This window comes from Phascolarctos cinereus, unplaced genomic scaffold (assembly GCF_003287225.1).
Source record: "Phascolarctos cinereus isolate Bilbo 61053 unplaced genomic scaffold, phaCin_HiC Scaffold_4;HRSCAF=312, whole genome shotgun sequence".
Taxonomy (NCBI): domain Eukaryota; kingdom Metazoa; phylum Chordata; class Mammalia; order Diprotodontia; family Phascolarctidae; genus Phascolarctos; species Phascolarctos cinereus.
This window is the reverse complement of record NW_027555847.1, coordinates 301,575,746-301,595,555: the sequence shown is the minus strand read 5'-3', so window position 1 is coordinate 301,595,555 and position 19,810 is coordinate 301,575,746. Positions and strand designations below refer to the sequence as shown.

Below are 19,810 nucleotides of genomic sequence, written 5' to 3'. Positions count from 1 at the left end.
CTTGCTGTCAAGGACTTTACAATTCTAATGGTGAAAACAATACATAAAAAGGAAACTGAAAAGGGTACAGAGGAAAAGAGAAGAGATGAAGGTGCCTAGTGTGGTGGCCTTGTAGAGGAAATCTTGCAGAGTTTAAAGTGCAGCCTGGAGAAGAATGAAGATGTGGTTGGCCTGGTTATGCTCCTAAAATGGTGGTTCTGTTTGAAGCCAGTTGATCAGAAAGAGAGGCCACTGAGGTGGAGGGCGCTTCCAATGTGTAAAATCCTGGAGTAAAGTGAACTTCTAGGGTAAAGAGGTTTCTGGGGCATTGTAGAGAATGTCCAGGAAAATCAGGAGTGAAAACAGCAGTCAGAAGTTGTACTGAATACTCCTTCTAATTTTCCAATGCTTTCGCGATTCTTCATTTTGCCATATCCTGAGCACAAGGATCCTCAGAAAATTTTTGCAATATTTTCTAGTCCAGTAGCTTTCTCCACAATAAAGTGGCCTTTCTAGTGCTGCAAGTCAGGAGTCACTTGTTTTGTTACACATTTTCACTAATTCCAAAAAATGTGTCTGATTGTACTAACTTGTGTACTAAATTGTGCTGCAATTAAAGAATCATCAATCTATCAATTAACAAGCAATGTGCTAGGTTCTAAGGGTACAAAACAAAAAATGAAAAAAATTTCAACTTTCAATGAATATATTCTATCTGGAAGATACATCTATATACATTTATAAGTAGACTAAATGCAAAAGAAATACAAGGTAGCTAGGGATAGAAGACACTAGCAGTTGCTGGATTATGCAAAACTTTATGGAGAAGGTGGTGCTTAAACTGATTCTTGGGAGAAGATAGAGATTCTATGAGTTGGCAGTGGAGATAGAACATTCCAGGAATGGGAGATAGTCAGTGGAAAGCACAGACAGAGACAAGAGATGGAGTACCATGTGGAAAGAACAGAGAGAAAATATCAGTGGCTGAATAATGGAGTGCAGCATGGGGAACAATGTAGAATGTTATAAGCTGGATAGACAGCTTCTGGTCAAGTCATGAAAACTTTAAAAACCAAACGGATGAGTTTACATTTTGTCCGAGATGCAGTAGGGAGGCACTGGAGTTCACTGAGGAGGAGAATGATCTAATAATGTTTAATGAAAAGCTAAACTAGGGTAGGGAATAACAAGGCAGAGATGTGATTAAAGAGATGTGATGAAAGCCTGAACCAAAGTGGTGGCTATGTGAATAAAGAGAAAGGGTCAGGTAGGAGAGATTTTGTGGAGATAGAAAATGGCAAGATTTGCTAACTGATTAGATACGTGGGATAAAGGTGAGTTACGAGAGGTCTGTGGGACGTCTAGTTTGAAATGTTCAATAGGAAGTTGATGATGTAGAAGTGAAATTGAGTACAGGGATTCGGGCTGGATATATAGATCTGTGAATTGTCTGAATTGACTCGTGGGAGTCAATGATGCCACCAAGAGGGAGAATGTATAGAAAGAAGAGGACTTAGAAATGAACCCTATGGTGCTCCAACTGTTATGGTGTATGCTATGGATGAGGATCCAAAAAAAGGAGACTGAGAGGAAGTTGTCAGACATGTAGCTGAGAATAGTGCTGTGAAAGCCCAGGAGTAGAGAGTGTACCCAAGTGGAAGCCCTTCACTAACTTGTATTTGTTGAATTGAGTCATTAATTCAGTTCAGTCCATCTCCTAGATAGTTAGTGGTGGAGTTGTAACTGGAATCCAAACTTCCTTCTATCACACTACTCTGCTTCCCCTAAGTAGACTAAGAGAGCCTTTTTCCTTCAGCTTGACTCATTCATTTTCCACCAATGGAATGAATATAAAACACATTTTAATTTTGACACTGAAGTCTCTTTACAAACAGTGATATTGTCTTAATTTCCTCATCATCTTAATGTCAACAATTTTAACTTTTTAGAATTATTGGAAAAAATAAAACAAATAATATTGGACATATTAAAAAAGCTAAGTCACTTTAAGAGTGTAAAGCTAGTTAGTGAATAGAGAGAAGGAAAAAATAATTTTACCAATTTAGACACTTGTTCTGATCAAACTCATAGCTGAACTAAAACCTTTTTTTCCCCATTGAGGCCATTTTGTCTAAGCAAATCACAGTGTGTTTTGTTTTGTTTTAAATTTACATGTCTTGGATTCTTGGAAACATGGCAAGAATAACTTTCTAACCAATAATTTTATTTTTTACATGAACAGGCTTTCATTGAGTTACAAAAACTGAAATCCTGCTAGAAAAAGAAAGGTTTAAATTAAGGGAAAATTATGTGCCTCACAAATCTCAAAAATGATAATTAAGGCTGAGGTTTGAAATAAAGAAATCTAGAGGTTTTTGTGAAATCCGACGATTCTCTGAAAAAAAAGTGTTTGTGTGAAGTCTTTAAGGGATGTAGAAAAAAATTCCTCCTCTTCCTGGGTTACATCATTTCTTCCCAATTGCACTGGGCCTGCTCTAGTCAAGTAGGATTCTGGAGGACAAAGAATTAAATTTTAGAATGACAGAAGGATCATCAGCCCACTACTAAGTTATTCTTACTTTTTCTCCTGTCTTCCTGTGTACCTTCTAAAAGACCAAAAAAAACCCAACCCCAAATCAAAGACAAAAACCAGAATACCCTGTGGATGGGGGAGGGGTATGAGATGACACTGGAAGTGAAGTTGAAGGGAGGTATGATTACAGGTGTTTGTGCTGTTAAGGCTAACATAGTCATCTTAGTAAAACAGTGAACAAATGTATGTGATTACATATATAAAATTTAGCTGCTCCTTCCTTGACTTCTGTGATGTATTTTCATGGATCCCTTGATACATTTCTGATTCCTCCTTTTTTAGCCTTCTTTGATAGCTCATCATCTTCCTGCAGCATCCTAAAGATGCTTTCTGAATCCTTTTTTGTGTGTGTTTTCCTGTATAGTTCTTAATTTGTAATGTGTTACTGCCTGTCCATATCTAATATGAATTTCTCTATTGCTTCATTAATGACTCTCAACTTTAATGTTTTAGTTATTATGGCATTCCATGAATCATTGCTACACAGTATCACTAGAAGAATATCATTGAGCCTTTGATTAAGAGGGAAATTTGGGGTCATTAAAAGAACTTCATAATTTCCCAAAGACAATCTATCCTGCTTCTTCCTCTCATTCAATTTTAGATCCAGCTTATTTTCCCTTTGCACTGTATGTTCAGGAAAAAATATATAAATTATTATGTATAAAATTATATATATGTAAAATATATAAATTATTTTTATGGATCGTCCATCCAATTCCATATTGTAGTCTGACAATAGAAATTCTTCATCCACTTGGTTTTTCCTGTGTAGATAATTAGTCCAAATGCTTTTGGGTAATTATGGATATCATTTAAGATACTTGGCCATATTCTGAGGCTTGATACAATTAAAATATTGTTTTATATATGTATATGTATAAATCTATGTATATATATATGTGTGTGTGTGTATACACATACACATACACATACATGCACACACACACACACACACCTTGAATCTGTTATCATTGATAAAGAATCTCTGTACCACTTGGAATTTTGGCTGAACTTCTTTGGTGAGAATGGAATAAACATCTGGGGATCCTTGATCAAATAGTGTTGAGGAAAAAAGTTATCTCTGTAATTTTTTTTCTCTTTCTTTCTTTCTTTCTTTCTTTCTTTCTTTCTTTCTTTCTTTCTTTCTTTCTTTCTTTCTTTCTTGGCAATTTGGGTTAAGTGACTTGCCCAGGGTCACATAGCTAGTTAGTGTCAAGTGTTTGGTCTGAGGCCAGAGTTGAACTCAGGTCCTCCTGACTTCGCTGGTGCGCTATCCACAGTGCCACCTAGCTGCCCCTGTAATATGTTTTAAGGAATCGACATGATTTCCTGTGATTTCAACATGTATATGAGAGACAACCTGTTGGAGGAGAGCCTTTAAGGCTGATTTTAGCTCTGCCAGATCAAATGCTTTTGTAATAGTCTTTAAAGCAACACAGCCATATCATGTGATGTCTAGACCTTTAAATGAATTGTGTGACTATGAAGATGTAGTATGTAATGTAAATGTAAAATGAATGTAAAATGTAAAATATGTGATATAAAATATCTTTGTCAAAGCCAGCCTTTTAAACCTTCATCAAGGATGCCCTCAATGCATGTGTAGATTAGTCTCAAATTTTTTTAGTGATGGGAAAGCAGACATGAGCCAGTAGTTATTCCAGGTCACTTTTAAAAAATAATAAGGTGCAAGATTTTTTTCCAAGCCTTTTGTATCCTTCCCTCTTTCATACATTTTGTTAACTGATCCCTCAATATTGTCAAAATTATTTTCTCTCCAGCATCAATGTCCTCTTTGCATACTTAGCTTAGGAGAGCTGTTCATCACATATCTCTTTCATTCAGTACTATTTCCACCTTGTCAATCAACACATCATAGGTCTGTGATGTTAGAATTCAGTGTAGTCGTTCTGCTGCTACTTATGGTGAAAAATAATCTTTACAAATCTTTGCCATTTTCCCTCTATTTGTTATTTTCCATCTAGTTTTATTCCGAAGTGACCAAAGGATGACTTTGCTAAATTGGATATCTTGCTAGGGTTTTTGGAGACTTGTTTTTCTAAATACTACATCATGATGTTTTATGAGGCAAAACTACTGCTTATAAACTTCTTCCATCCTTCTCTGTAAGATTTTATAAATGAGTTTTTGTTTTAAACTAGTACTTGCCAAATTTTCCTCTTGGCAAGGAGGTCAAATGTTTGCTGACTGAGACAATTTCTAGGCTCTTTTAGTCTCCTTGTTATGACGATTATTTTGCCAGTTAAACTTTCTTTTAACAAAAATGACTTTTTATTGATGTCTTTTGTTTTTTCTTTTTGCATCACCATCATTTCCCACAGTGCACCTCTCTCTGACCCTTTTAGGGAGCTGTTCTGTAGAATAAATAGTATTGTTGAAGACAAAAAAGAAGTGAAAAATCAGCAGGAGATAAGAAGTCTGAAAGTACATGAAATATACCATACTCGAGGACCTTCTACTTTTGCAAAAGGAGGTCCCTCATGTCTCTTCTTTCAAGTCATGCTTTTTCTTTTTAATTTTACAACATTCACCTTTGATTTTTTTGTGTGTGGTTGTTTTTTCCATTAATGTTGTTGTATTCATTGTGTATATTGTTTTCTTGGCTCTACTTACTTCACTTTGCATCAATTCACATAGGTATTTCTGTGCCTCTCTATATTCATCACTTCTTGTAGTAGTATTCTTATAGCACTCCATTGTATTTATGTACCACATAGCTATTCTCCAATCAATGGATATTTACTTTATTTCCAACTCTTTGATAGCACAATAAGTATTGCTATAATTATTTTGTTGTAAATCAGAATTTCTTCTTATCAGCAGCTTTCTTGGGGTATAAGACTGCTAGTGGAATCTATGGGTAAAATAACATGGTTATTTTAGTTACTTTGTTTTCATAATTCCAAATTTCTTTCCCAAATGCTTGCATGGTTCTCAACTCCACTAACAATGCACCAGCATCCCTACTTTCCTACAACCCCTCCAACATTAATGGTTTCTATCTTTTGTCATCTTTGCCAATTTATAGAATATGAGGTGAAATCTCAGGGTTGTTTTGACTTATATTTCTCTTATTATTAATTATGTGGAAAATTCTTCCATAAGGTTGTTAATAGTGTGTAATTCATCCTTTGAGAACTGTTCACTCATATCCTTTGACCACTTATCTATTTGAAAATGACATTAGTATGGGGATATAGATATGGATGTAGGAATTTCTCTATATAGACAGACATACACACAAGTTAATTTTTTGTGTATGATATTGGATGCCAAACCCTTTTCGGAAAAATTTGATACAAAGACTTTTTTTCCCATTCAACTGCTTCTTTTCTCATCCCAGGGACATTAATTTGGTTTGTGCTGCAGCTTTTCAGTTCCATGCAATCACTGTTATCTCTTTTATCTTTTGTAATTGCCTTTATGCCTTGTTAGGTAAGAATATAGTCTTACCCATAAGCATGAAAGATATATAATCTACTTCTAAATTTTTAATAGTATGATTTTTAACATTAATACTAAGATCAGGTATCTGTTTAGAATGTGCTGCAGAATATGGTTTAAGATGTTTGTCTAAGCCTAAGTTCTGTCAAAGGACTTTCTAGTTTTCCAGGCAGTTTTAATCAAATGGAGAGATTTTTTTCTATGTAATTTATATTTTCCTCTTTATCAAACACTGATTTATTGATTTCCATTGTTTCTGATTTTCCCTTATCTAGTCTGTTTCATTGTTCTACCTGTCCATTTTTAACCAGTTCCAAATGGTTTTGATGACTACAGCTTTATAATATAGTTGGAGGTCTAGAAGTGCTATTTCCTATTTTGCCCCTTCCTCTTTCCCTTGATAGTCTAAATATTTTAGTTTTGCAAATGGGTTCTGTTATTATATCTTGAAGTTCCATATAGTATCCTTTGATAATTCTACTGGTTCAGTTAAACTTCTTTGCGAAATGTTGAAAATCTTTGTTATTATCTATTCTTTTATTTTCCATTTCTCATTTGACCTGCAGTATTTCCACTTGTACTTTATTAGACAAGGATCTTAAATTTACAGCAGCAGCAGCTAATGTCTATAAACAATAAAGACAAACAAACAAACAAACCTGTGTGATTAGCATTCTTTCCTTTAAATTTCCCACTCTGCCACCAGCACTGCGAAAGCAGAAGTGGGCTGCACAAGACTGAGGACTGATTGGCATCCTTTTTTTGTTCTGTGGATGCCCACAGCCCTCCCCAAAATCATCAAGGAGACAGTACTGTTATAACATGCTTTTTTAAAAAAAAGCAACAAAAAAGGCAGAAGGTTTCATGTTAAGAGTTCTGGGTTGGCATTAAGTTGCAAATAGGTTTCAGTATGGGCCCTGTGTGAATCTAGATAAGTCATGTCATCAACCTAGGCCTCTGTTGTCTCAAATTAAAAATAATGAGGTCACACTAGATGATCTCTAAGGTCTCTTTCGACTTTAGAGCCTATAGGAATACAAATTTTTATTATTGTAATCTTCATGCTGCTTTTTGGGTATCATGAACATTATAGTCTTAGTGAGACCCTTTTACCTTTCTTGTCTTTACCGGTGAGGAATATGAGCCCCAAATTGAGCAGATCATCTCTCAACAGTGAACAACTCATAGATTTCTATAATTGGAATTAATAGCTTTCAAGTGTCATACAATATGGCGTCATCTGGGACTTGTGAAATCTTCTTGTCCAACCCATGCTAAAGGCATGGATATCACCTACAACATCCTCACAATTTGGTAATAATCTTGAAGACTTTTAGTGTCAGGGAATAAATTGATTCATGAGACAATCAATTCCACCTTTGGACAGCTCTATTTGTGAAATCTTTCCTTATATTGTGTCAAAACCATGCTCTCTAAAGCTTTGATCTATTGCTCTTACTTCTGCTTTCTTAGACCAAGTAGAACAATGATAAACCCTCTTTCCTGTTGTTGGTTCTCCTCCTCTTCCTTCTGCATCTTCTTTTGTGGACAGGACCTGGGATTTCTTCAGTGTAGGAAGGTTCCAGTGAGGAATGTTTACCAAATCAGAGTGACATCTTCTTTGCAACTTAGTGTCATAGAGATTGGTCTAGGGCACTGGGAAACCAGGTGACTGTCCAGGGGCAGGCAACAGTCTGTGTCTTGAACCCAGGATTTCCTGACTCCTTGGCCAGCTCTCTATCTACTATGATACACTGCTTTTCATACTGTCTCTTCTGTGTGAAATAGTTCATGTTTACATAGCACTTTACACTTATGACTGATTTCATATGCTTTATACACTCATAGAGGCAAAGTCACCTTGTTCAAGGCCACATGAAAGGCAAGTGGTAATGCCAAGACTCAAACCTAGATCTTTTGACTCCAAGTTGGATGCTTTCTCTCATTCTGATCTTCATTTAATAATTCTTTCCTTAGACACACAGGGGTATATAAATTTATGCTACCACAATTTCCAGATAAGCTCAGAGGTCTCTGTTCTCTCAAAATAATCCTCATTGATCTTAATGATATCGAAGGGGTGATAATTCTTAAAGATTGGGAAACTGATTTATTCAGAGCTTCCTCTAGGAGTAAGCCAGCTCAGCTAGAACTATAATGCATCCTCTTGATTCCTTTAAGTGAATAAGAAACTCATTTTTGCTACCCATGTTTCAGACCAAGAGATCTTTTTGCTATTTGGTACATTGGCTAACCACTCTCTTCCCCTGATAACTTCCCTTATTCACTGAATAGAAGTCATGTCATATAGCTTGATTGAAGTCACCTGGAAAATTTTCCATTGTATTCATCATCACATGCACCTTGACACTTCAGAGATCACATCAGGTTTTTTTGGAATTTTTTACTATCTTTTAAGTGCTGAATTAAGCTGATTTCTAAAGGAAGGTGTTAAATAATTCTTCAAAGGGAGCCACTATCACTTGTGACTTTAATAATTCATTTGTAAAAAATTAAAAATTTGTAATAAGACATTATAAATTGAACAAGCTATTTGATCCTTCAGTTTCAGCATATTTACCAAGGAAATGACCAGAAGCTTTTTAGCTCCTCAAATGTTGACACCTCAGAGATATCTGATCATTATGAAGGGACCTAAAATCTCTGGATTGTTTTTGGCATCACACAGACTAAGTACAATGGATTTGCCACGGATATTCTTTCCTGTTATTGGTTAGTGCCACAAGCAGATAACTGGATTGTAGTTAAGTAGCCCCAGGACGTCAAGGATAAAATTAGCCTCAGCTAGTAATAATGTGCTTGATTTTTGCCTTGTCTCTGAGAGGGCATAGTGATGCTCCCTCCTGAGAAGGAGGATTCTTTAAAATCCTTGTGTGGAGTGATTGAGTTTTTAAACTGGTATACCAAGATTCTTTGATATTTCTTTAATAAATTTTTGTGAAAATAATCCATGAATGCATCAAGGGCTTCCTAGATGAGGATGTTATTGGTGGGGGATAGGCAAATTTTTTCAAGTGATATTTCATTGCAGTAGGCCACATTTTTGTCTTTATACAATTGCTAGAGATATAAAAAATATGCAATCTTAATGCATTTGATTTGCTAAAGCAAAAGCTTACCTAAAAAGCTCTCTTCCAAAAAAGGTATCACCCATGCATACATCAAAATTATTCAAGATTCTTAGAAATTTATAACAACTGTTAAACTTGTTTGATGACTCTCTGATTATTATTATCAGATAGGACATAAAACAAGGTTTATGCTTGTCAGTATCAGGAGATCCAAAGCAGAGTCACAGTTGAAGAGGGATTCTCGATAGATGGTAAATTTTTAATGCATCAAGCCAACTTCTGTAAGATGTTCCTCTTTGTAGATGATCTTGAGCTGGTTACATCAAAGCTCGGAATATTTCAGAGACTCTTAGATAAGATCTATTATTACTCCAAAGAGTTTGGCCAATCCATCTACTCAGGAAAAACCAAGTGGATGAAAAATGACTATTGTCCCAATTATGATATTCAGTGAGATAAAAACCTATATAGAACACATCTATCAAAATATAGGAAAGATTACTGGATTGCCTTTAAAAGCAGTGGTGGTAGTAGTAGTAAAGGTAGTAGCAGCTAATAGTTAGTAATAATAGTGAAATAGCTAACATCTATATAGCACACTATACAGCATTTTACCTGTCTTATCTTATTTGATTCCCATAACCATTCTGAGAGATAGATTCTATTGTCTGATTTTTACCATGAGGAAACTGAAGCTGAGAGAGGGCTTAAATGATTTGTCCAGGATCACAAAACTAGTAAGCATCTGAGATAGTATTTGAACACAAGTCTTCCAACACTATCTCCGGCTGGAAATTGGTGAGTTAACCTTAGTGATTCCAGGCTTCTCCCTAAAATAAAGGCCCACCTAAAATTGTTTTTTGAAAATTTTATTTTAATCATTACTTTCATTTCCAAAAACAATACCTTCTCCTTTTCCCACTCAGAGTTATACTTTAAAAAAAGAATAAAAATGAGTGCAAAGAAATAGTTCACCAAAACTAACCAATGCATCAACCAAATTACAACATCATATAGAAGGTTTCACACCAATTGTCTCCAAACTCTACAAAAGAGGGAGAGGAGTGCATTTTCTCATCTCTTCGTTGGTACCAAGGTTGGCGATCATAATTATACACCTCTCAGTTAAAGTTCTTTCTTTTTAATGCCTGTATTTTACCTCTGTTGTTGTATAATTTCAAGTCATGGAACACAGTAGTCTCTGAGAATTAAAAATGAGCATCATTCAGAGAGCAATAGAGGCTATTGATAGATGTGAATAGGATGTAACAACTAATGGGGAACTATGAAGAAGAACTAGAATAAAGGATGCTATGATTAAAAAAGTTGATGAATCATTCAATCAATTGATTAACATTTATTAAGCACTTGCTAAGTGCCAGGCACTGTGCCAAAGCACTGGGGATACAAAAAAGAGGCAAAAGACAGTCCCTGCCCTCAAGGAGCTCACATCTTCTGATATGCAGCTACACGCAAAACATCCCAGGTTGGTGCATTCTCTAACTTCCTGCCTAATCTGCCTCTTTGCCAGTTCTTTCAATTGGTCCGACTTCTGCCCAACAAGACCAAAAAGAACAAATGTAATCTTGTGCATGACGACTCTTCAGATAACTTGAAGACAGCAATCATGATCTTTTGAAGTCTTCTTTTATCTGAGTCAAAGGTCCCCAGTCCCTTCAGATAATCCTCGTGTGTCACGGCTCTGAGGCCTTTCAGTGTCCTGGTTACCTTTTTCCGCACTTAATCTTATGAATGTATATTCTTCCTAAAGGATAAAGTATCATATAAGTACAAGTGACAATAATGCTTCACTTCTCCAGAGTTCATTTCAACCCATTCCATCTTCCAACTATATACAAAGCATTTTGCTACGTACTGGTGAGAGGTTAAAAAAAAATCAAGAAGATTGCCCCTGATTAGTCAGTAGAGCCCAGGGCCTTCGGTCAGGAAGACTTGAGTTCAAATCCAGCCTCAGACACTTACCATATTGCTCTGGGCAAACTTCTTAGCCTCTGTCTGCCTCAGTTTCCTCAACTGTGAAATGAGGATAATAATCACACCTACACCTCAGAGTTGTTGTGAGAATCAAATAAAAAAAATTATAAAAAGCAATTTGCATAGTATTTGGCAGACAGATACTATATAAATACTTATTCTCTTTCCTTCCTTTCCTTGCTTGTAGGAAGTTTGCAATCTAGGTGGGGGCAAGTGCAGAGTATTGTGTAATGTCAGGAAGGAAAGATCATTTTTGATTGGAGTAGTCAGGGAAGGGTCCTTACAGTTAGTGACATTTGAACTGGGTTTTAAGAGATATGTAGAGGGGGCAGCTAGGTGGCACAGAAGATAGAGCACTGGCCTTGGATTCAGGAGGACCTGAGTTCAAATCCAGCCTCAGACACATAACACTTACTAGCTGTGTGACCTTGGGCAAGTCATTTAACCCCATTGCCTAACCAAATAAATAAAAATAAAATTAAAAAAAAAAGAGAGAGAGATATGTAGAATTTCCAAAGAAATAGCTGACATTAGAAGGGGGATTTAGGTATAAGGAATGACATAAGCAAAAGTCTTGTAGGGGAGTATGCCCAGCTTGTACTAGAGATGACTAGTAGTCCGGCTAAAATAAAGAATACATAGTCTGAATTCCATTGCTGAAAATAAGGAGCTTTTCAGAACAATTAGACCCTTTAGTCAATGCTAAACCAATAAGATATTTTATTTGGTATTCTTAATAGAATATCATATTATTCCAATAGACTCTTCGTGTTCTCTATTGGTATGCTCACTACATCAGGAAAAAGTGAGGAAGACCTCCAACATGTTGGATGGGAAACTCCTGGAAAGATATGGACAACATTTACACAGGCATGGACAGGCATGGAGAGATTGTGATCTGCATCGTTGAAGGAAAGACCAATGTCACCGAGATTAGAGATCCATTTGAACAGTTCAGTACTAAATGTGACTCATGTTCCTGTAGTTAATGGATTGAGTTTCTATATAGAGGAGTCGCTTGGGTTTATGTGAGGTTTCTGAGAGCAAAGAGAATCATCACCCTTCATTCAACAAAGCTAGAATTGCTATGGCCAGTGCACTTACCTCAGAGGATATACCATTGAATTTGAGTTGCTTTTGAAATTATTTTTTAAAATTAGTGAATATTGGATGAATAAAACAATGCATTTATTAAGTGCGGCAATTTTCATTACTAAATGTTCTGATAACCAACCTTATATTAGCTAGCATCTTAGAAGACGCTTTCTCTATGTGGACATGAGAACAGGGATGGAGAAATATGCTCTGAGTTGGCATTAGGAAAGATGAATGGATGCTGAATTGATAGCTTCTTCCCCTCAAAAACCAGAGTTCAGAGACAAACCTGATACAAGGTAATAAATCCTGAACAATAGTAGCATAGATGGTATTGTGAAATTGTGCATGGTTTGTAAATAAGAATGGTGTCAATGGGTCCTAACCTTGGAGACAAGAAAGATTTGGTGATTCATATAGAAAAGTGACTATGCAGCCAGGAGGCAGCACTAATGTGTGTGAGCCAATTGGGAAGCATCATTTTTCCATAAAGAGTTTTGTAGAATATTATGTTGTCTCAAAAGGTGCCCCGTATTTTTAGGCCTATTCACCACTAAAACCTCTGCTTTTTTCAGGGGGTAATTTAGCCTGAATAATGTGTTGACTATACCTTTTAAAAAATCAGTAGAGTTCATGCATTTCTTCTTTCTTTGTGATCTTGAGTCTGTGTTTCTTTCGCAATACAGAACCACCGAGCACGTCCCCTTTTATTAAGGGGTGTTGGTGAGGAACATGCCAGTCAACCAAAGGTAAACCTGTCAAATTCATTTTACTTTCTCAAGGTATTGGTTATAGACTTGGAGCTACATTATGTGGACTGTAATAATGGAACATGATCAGGGCTGAAGGAAATGATTCAAGCAAGATGCCATGGATTGTAAAAAGCCACTCCTCTAGAACATGCAAACTCTCTCTACATCGAACTATTTAGGAACCTTCCAATGTCATTCAATCAATCAAATTCAGGTTTGCTTTTATATCACACTTCTTCAGAGTCAGCTAAGAATCTTAGGTCTAGTGAATAAAAACATGACTGCTACTGTTAGAAAAATGTTTCAACTCATTCACCACTTCCACGTGACAAGACCCTACTTGCTACCTGCCCAACCCACTTCAGTTTTATCCTACAAAAATAGTCCATACAACTAAACATGGAAACTGCTGCTGCTTTTGACGAGATCTCAAATAAGACAATAACTTCTATTTATTTATACTCAAAAGGTTCAGTGATTTCATTGATTTAGGACATCCTTCTAATGAGGCTGAGAATAGTCCATCTATACTTGCCTATACTGTGGTACTTATTCTCCCAAAAGTTCACCACTCACTCAAGAATTTTGGATGCCTTCTTTACCTTCTTTTGATGGAACCACCGGAGTACTCCAGATGTCCACCTGTTATCCCTCACTCTTGCCATGTATTAGCCCATCTTCTCTTCCTATTATACAATTCCCTGATTCCTTTACTTCTTCGCAGTTCCTTAGTGGCTATATGTTGTAACTTGTTTCACACCTACCATGTGGCTTTCCATTGTCTTCTGTGGATAATCATCTTTAGTTCTTCAGAAGCAGTGGTATTTCACTTCTAGCTGCAATACAGCAACAAAGGTAAAATTGAAAAGATGGGCTTTTCCTTTTGTGGGAATCTTGAAGTCAGTAAAAGAGCTTTGCAATTTCCAGAAAGCAATAGCCTACACTCCTCATCCTCTGCAACTCTGGGCTTAGTTTACTGACCATCCGCACTATGTCACAGATATGCATACTATTCAACAAGCTCTCTAGATTGTCCATCCCAATATACGTTGGGTGGCTAGGAATGGGTTGGAGTGCTGGACTTGGAGTCAGGAAAAATTAGTTCAACTCCTCCCTCAGACATTTATTAGCTGTGTGATCCTGGGCAAGTTAGTTAAACTCTCAGCCTCAGTTTCCTTATCTGTAAAATTGGGGTAATAATGGTACCTATCTCTTAGAGTTATTGTGAGGGTCAAATGAGATAACATATACACAGTTCTTCTCAAACCTTAAAATACTATATAAATGCTAGCTGTTTTCTTATCTTAGTTATCTTAGCTATTAGTGATCTTGAAATATGGGTAATAAGACATTCTTCTTCCACTAGATCTTTCCTGTGGCAACGGGCAGACCAAACTCCTCATTTATATTGCATATCACAAATAATGACCAGCTAATGTCAGAAGTAAAAGCATAAACATGGTCATTTTAAAAACCCAAAATAGATTATAAGCTCTCTGAGACAGAAACTATGTTGTAAAAAAAAAAAGACAATGTATACAAAGTGCTTTGGAAACCTCGTCTTGAATGTATTATTGTTATTATTACTCAGAACCTATCATAATGTCTTACATGTGGTGTGCTTAATACATGCCTTAACCATCTTAAGTATCTTTCCAGACCACCAGAGGTCTATGGATCATATTTTCAAAACCCCTACTTAGAGCAATTTGTGCTTGGGCCATCTAAGCAGCCATTTGTGTCTGGGAAATATAGATGGCAGTCAGTTTTATCACTGAAGCACAAGCGTGTGCTGTACTTGGTAGTGGCAATGGTGTATTCTCTAGATCTGAACCTGGTAGGGCTGATAATTGTTTTGTGGTGAGCAGGTGCAAAAAGATTTCAAGATGGGGAACGCGTAATTTAATACCACGTCACTAATTAAATTGTTTTGTAATTGATGGGTTCTGATGGATATGTTAGGGGAGTTGGATGTGTGTGCATAGGAGACTTTTTCTGCATCACTAATGTCCAGTGTCCCAGAAGGAGAAAAAGACTTTACTCCACTAAGATGCTTTATCATGATTTGATATATTATTTTACAGTAAACTTGAATTTGAATTTGACAGGAATTTGACAGTGAGAATAAATATGTAGTAGAAGGAAAGTCCATCACATATTATATTTGCATGTGTTTTTCCCCCAGTGAGCATTTACCTGCAGATATTTCTGGAACTTTGATACTGCACAGCAAAGGTATCTACCTCTGACAGGGTAATACACACCTACCCCCCTTTATCATGACTGTTTCTGCAGAATTCATCAATGAATATAAGGTTTAGGTGGTCTGTCATTCCAATTTTCACATGTTGAAGTTCAGAATTAAAAAATAATGAAGTATGTTGAGAAAACCTCAGAGTTTTCCTTTTCCCTCCTCCAACATCTCACCCCTCGCTCCAGCACCACAGCAGGAGATGCATGCTTAATGTGAAAAATGGTGGTGAGACAGACCAGATTTCATGTCTTGCTGGAAGATTAGAGCCTGAATAAGGAACTGAGCAGTGAACCAATAGGATACTCTATGTGATTCAGTTAAAAGGGGAGAGGAGGAGGGAGGACATGCTCCAGGATTCGTAAGCCATTATTTCAAATACTTGTGTAAATATGGCTTAGTTCATCATCACTTTTTCAAATTATGTTTATGTTCAGCTCCAAAGTATAGCCTCTGCTTCCTTATTTGAAATGCCACTGACTGAACTAGCATTTTCATTAGTACAAAAGTGTTCACCACACCAGAAGATGGTAGAAATATAGTAGTTTTCTATCCAGTGTAGATGGACTTCAATTACAAGTCCCATTGCCTTCAGTTTAACTTTATGACCAAAATCATTAAAATAAAATAATTCTTGGATTCCACCTAATATTTGTCTTTATATAATAATTAGTCTGATTATGTTAAACATAATTCACATACAACTAAAGGTAGTAGAAATAACAATGCAATTCAATCGTGCAGAACATTCTGAAGGTCAGTAATTGACACATTAAATACTTTGAAGCCAGTCTTGACTTTGTAGTGATGCTTCCTGTTTTGAAGATGATACCATTTTACGCACATGTACACATGAAGCTACATGATGATAGAATGGTTGCAGGGGAGAGAAACAGCACATGTAGTTCCATTGGTGTCCTGAAGATCAAACTGTATCTACCCATTGAAATGTTTCCTTAGTATTTTAGAAGTTATGTATTTTGTTGTTTAAAGATGAAGTCTGCAGCTAAAGTAGTTGACAATTTCAGACTGAGCATGTCAGGAAAATGATCAGCCATAGAGGGCAATTAGTTCGTTAATTATGGTGGCAATGTTTATTATTTTATTTTATTTTTTTTTTGGTGAGGCAATGGGGGTTAAGTGACTTGCTCAGGGCCACACAGCTAGTTAAGTGTCAAGTGTCTGAGGACAAATTTGAACTCAGGTCCTCCTGATTCCAAGGCCAGAGTTTTATCCACTGCACCACCTAGCTGCCCCCTAAAGAATGCTTTCTTTTCTTTTAGGCAATTGAGGTTAAGTGACTTGCCCAAGGACACACAGCTAATAAGTGTTAAGTGTTTGGTCTGAGGCCAGATTTGAACTCAGGTCCTCCCGACTTCAGGGCTGGTGCTCTATCTACTGTGCCACTTAGCTGTCCCCGGTGGCAATGTTTAAAATGACAACTTCCTAAGTTCAAAAATGGGCATTTTCAAATAATCTTTTATGGTTCTGATCAGATGTTCCAAGTTCATCTGGCTGCTGCTTACTTCTAGTTTATGCATCTTAACAAATGGTAGTTAACAGCTGCACTGAGTCCTCTTACACACCCCTCAGGTCTTTGCTTCTAAGATCAATATAAACAGTATAAAATCCATTATGACACAGCTAGTGAAAGTCATAGTGACATAGGAAGCAGAGTCACTTGGACCAGTTGTGTAGCTTCTGATGAATGTGGAGAAGGAATTTAGGATTCAACTAGAGCTGCGAGAAATCATGTGATTGGCAGGGGAGGTGAGGATCTTCCTAAAGCACATGTCATTTTTCCAAATCGAATGTGAGCTCTTTGTGGGAAGGGGCCTTGGTTTGCCTTTCTCTGTATCCCCAAGGTTTAGAATAGTGCCTTGCAAATAGTAAGCATTCAATAAATATTTGTTGACTGACTGAATCAGGAGACCAGGAGAAGACCAGAAAACCAAGCCATAAGCAGGAATTTTTAAACTCGGGGAAACTATCACAAATAATAACAGGGGTGATCAACATGAAGTGTGCCTTCAGTTGAGCATGGCATGGGAGTAGGACACTACTTCCTAGGTCGGTGAGATAGACCTCATAGCACTGGCACAAGGCCACTGCTGAGGACACTTTGCTGGGTGGAGAAGAACCGTGTGAAGGAAATCACTCTAGGCAGCCATCTGGGAATATCTTTTTTAGTCTTTTATTCATTCAACCAAAACTGCTCTCTCCAAAGTTACTAATGATCTCTTCACTGCCAAATTGAATGGCTATTTCTCAGTCCTCATCCTTCTTGACCTCTCTGCAGCCTTTGGTGCTATTGATTACCCTCTTCTCCTTTATATTCTCTTTTCTCCAAGGGTTTCTGATTTGCTCTTGCCTAGTTTGCCCCCTACGTTGTTGACCACTTCCCTCCCTCCTCTGCTGGATCTTCATCCAGGGAATACTAACTGTAGGAATCCCCCAAAACTCTTTCCTGGCCCTGCCCTTTCCTCTGCTCTGCTCCCCTCTCTTCAGTTAAGCATTTGTCCATGGAAACAGGGCCAAGATCAGGAAGCAAGCCAGGTAGTGTTAGATTTCAGCAAGGTAACAGGAACCCCAAAGACAAATCCTTGGGCCATGTGTTATTGTTATAAGGATAAGTGCAGAGATGGACTGGCTGTTCCTTCTGAATGAGGACATGCAAACATTTCTTGCTCATAGATCTCTTTTATATGCACCATGTGAGTACATGTGAGGAAATAAAATTAAAAAAAAATAAATAATTCAAAGCAAATAAATAATAAATGAGGAAAATAAAATAAATAATACAAATAAAATAAATGAAATAAAATTTTTAAAAAACCACATTTTGTCCAAAATTGCAAATCAGAACAAAGAACCCCCTACCAAAAATAGGCCAGTCAGAAAAACTTCTTTTGTGTGTATGTATTATCAGTGTCTTCTCATGTAGGCACTCCACCTTTTGTTTGAGCATTCACTGTTGTGTAAGCAATAGTAACAGGTTCTGTCACTGGGTATTTATCTTCAACACAAATCCTTATAAGAAGTAAAATGAAGAAAGAAAGTAACAGTTAAGGCAGCAATTTTAGTTTTTCATCAAAGCCTTATATTAACATGATTATTAATTTTAACATTTCACTAAATGTATTCCAGGGATCAAAGCATGGGCCTTGGAAGGAGGAGAAAGAAGAGGAGGTAAGCTTTATTCTTAGCTCTTTTTGCCTATTTAGAAATGTGTTTATTGCCCCCTGCATTGCTCTTCACATATTGTATCCCTGTTGGAAGTGCTAGTGCTATTATTTTTTTCCACTCTTCCAAGCTCATACATTTGACGTTTGCCTCCCTTCCTCCCACGTTTAGCTGCTGGCCAATTCGGTCACTATTTTTTCTCCTTCATTTCTAGAATCTCTCAAGACCATCTTTTCTTCAACCCCCACAGGTCATTTTTGTCTTTTATCTCTGTAACCTCATTCTTGTTGTTCCCCCCATTTCTCATCTTGCATAACCTCAGAAAAGAGGAAATGAAAAAAATGAAAGGAAAATGTGTGAGTGCCTGCTCACCTGGGCTTTTGGACTTAGCTGTCCTATTTGTAACCTCACTCACCAGGGAAAAACCATATTTCATTTGTGTTGTATTGGGCTGTCTGCCCTGCTTGTTTTAAATGACTAATAATAATAATAATTTATTTTTATTGGCTTCTCTTAAAAGAGTTTAGGAAAAGGGAAGATTTTGCAGATATATTACATAAATAGACATTGGTCTGATGTTATAGCTTTAAGTTGCAGAGATAAGTGTATGGCAAAAGAAGAAATTAAATTTCTCTGGATCTGGGATAGACTTGAACCTATGATATAGTAGCTTTAGCTCCTGTGTCTCCTGTACTATTTTTTTCTTTTTCACTGCATGATCAGAATTGTAAAGCCTTTTAAAATTGGTTCTCTCTCTGATATTGTTATCATTGCATAAATTGTTCTTCTATTTCTACGCACTTCACTTTACATCAGTTCATAAACTCTTCCTAGCATTTCACAATTTCTTTTGTCACAATAGTATTCCCTTACATTCATGTACCACAATTTGTTTAATTCTTCATAAATAGGAGGATAGCCCTTTAGTTTTCAGTTTCTGACTACCATGAAAAGAACTGCTTTAATTTTTTTTTTTTGTACAGATAGGTCCTTTCCTCCTTCCATGGATCTCTTTGGGGAGTGGCACCTAATCGTGGTATAATGGAGGCCCAGCTTATACACGATTATGTAGGTATCTGGGCATAGTTCCAAATTACTTTCAGGAATGGCTGGACCAATTCACAGCTCCACCAACAGAGTACTAGTGTGCTCATTTTCTCACAGCCCTTCCAATACTTGTTGTTTTTCTCTTTTATTATTTTTGCCAGTTTGAACCTTTAAAATGATTTAAATTTAATTTCTCTATTAGTAATTCAGAGCATTTTTTCATTTGGTTGTTGATAGCTTGGACATATCACTTTGAAAACTGACTTCATGTCTCTTGACCCTTTATCTGTTGGAGAATGGCTCTTAGTTTAAAAAAATTTGAATTGGCTTCTTGCATATCTTGGAAATTAATACT

General features: G+C 36.7%; 1 long non-coding RNA gene across 1 annotated transcript in view; it reads left to right on the top strand.

Annotated features, from left to right (window-relative positions):
- LOC110222886 (uncharacterized) overlaps positions 1-19,520 on the top strand; it is a 47,723-nt gene extending 28,203 nt beyond the window's left edge. Inside the window, exons 2-4 of the long non-coding RNA XR_002328524.2 lie at positions 12,909-12,971; positions 18,373-18,414; positions 19,392-19,520. This is a non-coding gene — a long non-coding RNA (uncharacterized LOC110222886). The remainder of the gene's footprint in view (positions 1-12,908; positions 12,972-18,372; positions 18,415-19,391) is intronic.
- The last annotated feature ends 290 nt before the right edge of the window (positions 19,521-19,810 follow it).